The 4,621-nt window shown below is 41.3% G+C and overlaps 1 long non-coding RNA gene across 1 annotated transcript; it reads left to right on the top strand.

The window, feature by feature from the left end:
* Positions 1–43: 43 nt before the first annotated feature.
* Positions 44–3,786, top strand: LOC308060808. The gene is made up of 2 exons (XR_013926901.1): positions 44–147; positions 3,240–3,786. It is a non-coding gene; the product is annotated as an uncharacterized lncRNA (long non-coding RNA).
* The last annotated feature ends 835 nt before the right edge of the window (positions 3,787–4,621 follow it).

Genomic DNA, 4,621 nt, shown 5'->3' with positions numbered 1-4,621 from the left:
CTGGCCGCGTTACCGAGGACGGCAGCTGGGAGTTTGGTGCGCAGTGGAAATGCCTTTCTTTGCTGTGGTTTTGGTGCCGAAGAGGCAGCTTTTTCCTCGGGAAGGGTGGAGGCAGGAGTTCCTGTTTGTCAACACAATAACCGTAAGGTAATAGTCCTGGGGACAGCTTCTGGCATACATAACCTAAAAGGACCGCTGTAAACCATCTAGTCTGTCCTCCTGCAGTGGTCAGGTGCGTCAAGGGCATCTCTGACAGATTTTACATAGTTTGTTACTGCCCTAACAGCAAAGAAGTTTCCATAACTAGTGTATTCCATGATTTCCATTAGGAAAACTGTTCTGATATAGAAATGATGGTGAATACAGCTAAGACTGATCCTTTTGCTTTCCTCCAGTGAAACAACAGCAATGACAAGTGTCTACCCTCTTTGCCATGACCTTTCCCATTCTGGGGACTGTTGCGTTCACCACAGTGCTTTGTGGATGCTGTGGAGTTCATGACTCAGTATGACCAGGCACCACCAGATGAGCAGCAGCAGACCCACATGGGAAGGCAACAGCAGCCCACAGCTTGTGTTTAAGGGAGGGAGGGAGCCTTTCTAAAGCTGGAGGGCAAGCCTAACAGTGATGAGAGAATGAAAGTAGTCCAGGAGCCTGGTTCTGTTTCCTGGTGGAAACTGAGGCCTCAGACTGTCATATATCTGGAAGAACCACAATGGCCGCAGAGGGTTTGAGTTAATTCTGTTAGGTCCCATGGTGGGTTTCATGGATAGAGTTCCTCAGTTATGGAGAACTTCCGAGGTGATGTTTGCACCTGTCCTATTCCTGCCAAATAAAAATAAAACATTCACAAACAAAAGAACCCCATTGAGTATTATGAGACCTTTGAGATTTAAATGGGTAGGTGTACTGGTGTGTATTGCTGGCATATTCTGGGCCTCTGGCCCTCTGTAAGTACAAAATCTCATCCTTTATTTCTCTCTGTGATGGTCAGCAATGTAGTATCTGAATTCCTAAACCACCTGTGTACCCATACCTCCCTTTATAGGGGAAGACAGTCTGATTTGTGCCTTCTGCTGACCAGCATGTTTATCTGTGAGGGCCAGGTGGCTCCTACCTTCCAGCTTTCTGAAAGCTGTTTCCTTGTAAAGACAGATAGGAAACAGTAGTATGCTGACAGCTGTGGTTTTGGAGACGTAGAACAGCCTTGGCGGTTACTTTCAAGCTGAGATTTTCTCTCTGCATCTGGAGATGGTTTTCTGCACCTTGTTGGACAAACTGAACAAATGGCTTCTTTCCAGGAACTCTCAAAAAAATGCTGAGTGCACTCTTTTCTGCTCTAAAAACACCAATGCTGGCAATGGAACTGGTGTGTGCCCAGCACATCGCCATTTCCCACTGACACTGTATCAGCTGGTATTAAGCCAGAACTGGAGTTTAATGCTCTGACATTTCCAGATGTAAGGCCGGATCACACTTACTGTAATGAGGAGACTCAGGACAGCTATGCTGAATTACCAGGCTAAGCTCATCATAGTTTAAATACAGACATTTCATGTCCATCCACACTGTGAGGTATCACATGGAGGTTGTTATTAAACCTGCAGTCCAGAGAGTCTGGGATGTTTGTCAACTAAATATAGCAAAAGCAAATCTAGATGTGGTATCTCTGGTGGGCTGATCATGCAGGTTTTGGTCTTCTGTTGCAATCCTAAACTTTACAGAAGTCTTGTTTTTTCTGCTTTTGAGCTCTGCATTGTGTATTTGGCTGAACGCAGGAAGTAAGATGGCTAAATTTGTAAGAATTGCATGGTTAAAAAGGTTTCCGCCTCATTCAGTGGTGATTTGCCAACAAGCGCTAGGCAAAAAAAGACAGAAATCAGCATTTAGTTGTTGGTGCTTAGAGGTCAGTGTTGCCCATTATGACAATCCTTCTTGAGATGAACAGGGAAAATAAAATGATCCATAAATGCAATCATAATTTACAGAGAAATCTCTTAATTCTTACTGAGAAGAAAGGAAGGTTATCCTGAACTGGATGATAAGGCCAGTACAGTTTTAATGTTTTTCACAATAATGCATATATGTGAACAGAAGTTTTCGATTTTAGTATTAATGAAAGTAAAATAAGCCCATTAGTTCTCTTTTTACTTTAACTGAAACTTTCATTAATTTCAACCAAACTTTCACTTATTCTGTACTAAAAATATCTCAGTGATCTTATTAAAACTGATAGAAAAAAATGTGAATACATAGCATTCTAAAAAAAAAAAAAAGGTGTTTAACAGGTAGCTGTTTTTATTGTCAGTAGAATAAATATTGCCATATGTGAAATTTGCATGTTTCATTGCACCACTGGAAAAATTGTAGGGGCTGATATACAAAAAGTGTCAAAACTTCAAAGTGCTAGACCAAGCTATGTGGAATGGTTACCTATCTCATTAATCTTAAAAACAAAAATGAAATCACAATAAGCTTGTGCCATGACAAGAAAGTAACTTTGCACAGGGGTATTTTCCTGGTATTAACTTTGAAGGCTGTATTGTAGTAAGCTTTGCCTACAGAGGTTTAAATTTTTTCACTCCTTCCTCTCCACCTGCAGTTTGCTGCCAGGTATCTTTTTAGAGGCTTTTCCCTCTCCTGGCATGAATTGTGAGCTCTGTAGGGACCTGAGCGTAACGGTGCTGTGGCTGTCCCTGGTTAAAGGCTCAGCTGGGCCCAGCAGGGATGAGTGTTTCCTCACACAGGAGGTTCCCAGCTCTGCAGATGAGCGAATGCTGAAACATTAATTCTGGGCTCAGCACCCTGCTGAGAACTCTGGGGAGGAGAGGGATCACCAGTGGGCAAAACCCTAAGGAGATATTTGTCTATAATCTTTCTGTAATCTACTTTTTAATCTAAAGCTAAAATATTATCTGGTCTGATTGGTCCCACTGCTGTCCAACAGCTATTGAGATATGTTAGCTATTGAGATATGTTGTACAGTTGATTTTACAGAAAGAAGCCATGATTTTAGCTAGCTTTGGCTCATCAATGCAACAAAACGTCTATTATATTTCTCTGAGCCCCCAGAGGGTTGAGGTGGGAGAAACTGCAGCACTGTACAACCAACAGTGTTGACACACGAGGAGAAGGGCCATAGTGCCCTGGGGAGTCCAAATGCAGAACGGAATGCCCCGAGAGACTTGGGAACCACTGTTTGTGACTAACTGCAGACACAAGTTTTCATTTAATTTAAGTTCAGAAGACGACCACCTGAGGTCTCCCCAGACGCTGAGGTGTGGCCTAGCAACAAATGACAGGAATACACGTAGAATATATTGAGAAGATTTCATTTTCCCTTGGCTTCATATTAAGTTCCAGTAAAGACACGAGCTTTGCTCTGCACATCTCACTGGAGTACACAGCATTTGCAGGTGAGGTGGTCCTCTGTGACAGTCTGTTGCTTGGACAAGCTGGTTTGGTCTTGGTTTATTCTCTCTGTCAGATGCTAACAAAATGCTTACTCATTTCAACAAGGGCAACTGATAATTCAGAAACAGCTATGGGGTATTTTGGCTGCACAATCCCAGCAAAGAAACTGGTCTTCTGTCTCCTTACGGCATTTTCCAAAGAGATCAGGATTCCTATGCATTCAGACTGTATTAAACCAATACTGCTGAATCTGGAGGAGTTTAAAAATGTCCTAGGATGGTTGGAAATAATTGTTCACGAGAGATTACTTCACTAAATCTTTCTGTTCACAAAAAGTAAGAACTTCACCACCAGTATTTATAATTATTTTTTTTTAAATCAGTCTGCACCAAGCACTGTGACACAAATTCTTCTGTAGGTGTTTCCTTAATATTTTGTTCTGTGGAGAATGTTTCCATAAATACACAAACACCAGCAGAGTAAGATGGAAGCCACAAAAGTATTGCAGGAACAGACATTTCTCTGACTTGTTTCTGAAATGATCAACTACTGCCACTATGTTAAAGGACATAAAATGAGGCTGCTGAAATGTGAGGCTGTTGCTTTGGACTAAGCCCTTTGCTTCCCCAAATGTCTGTAGTCAAATATTCTTTTATACTTTTAAACTCCAGTTTTGGAACTAAGGCTGGAATAGCTCTCTTGGCTACTCTTTGTAGTGACTCACCTAATTTAAAAGGAAGCATCATGGATCTTCATTTTTGTTTGGATACAGTTGGTATTTTAATACCCTTGGAACGATGACACAATTACCCAGCACTAAAACTTGAGAGTACCCTAAGCTTAAATTTTTTGCATCTCTTTTGTGGAGCATAGGCTCTTTAGGCTGTAGGATAAGCTACTAATATAGTAGGATTTTTCTTAAAAAAAAACAAAAACCCCCGAAGTCATACATGAATTATACATGGTATTTATTATTGGCTGTTCCTCTCTTCAGCCCAACCTTCTGATAACTTGTCTACCGCAAAGATTCTTCCTCTGCAAGCAGGCAGTAAACCTCAGTGACATTGTTCCAGGAATGAAATATTAAACCAAAGGAAGAACTATCTGCACCTGCCTCTAATGTTAATTTTTTGAAACCTGGATTAAAAGCACTTTACTGAAAGAAATCAGTCTTAGTTTCTTTAGACTATGAGGCTTCTTGATAACA

This window comes from Falco punctatus, assembly GCF_963210335.1.
Source record: "Falco punctatus genome assembly, chromosome: 3".
NCBI lineage: Eukaryota > Metazoa > Chordata > Aves > Falconiformes > Falconidae > Falco > Falco punctatus.
This window is presented reverse-complemented; position numbering and strand designations above follow the sequence as displayed.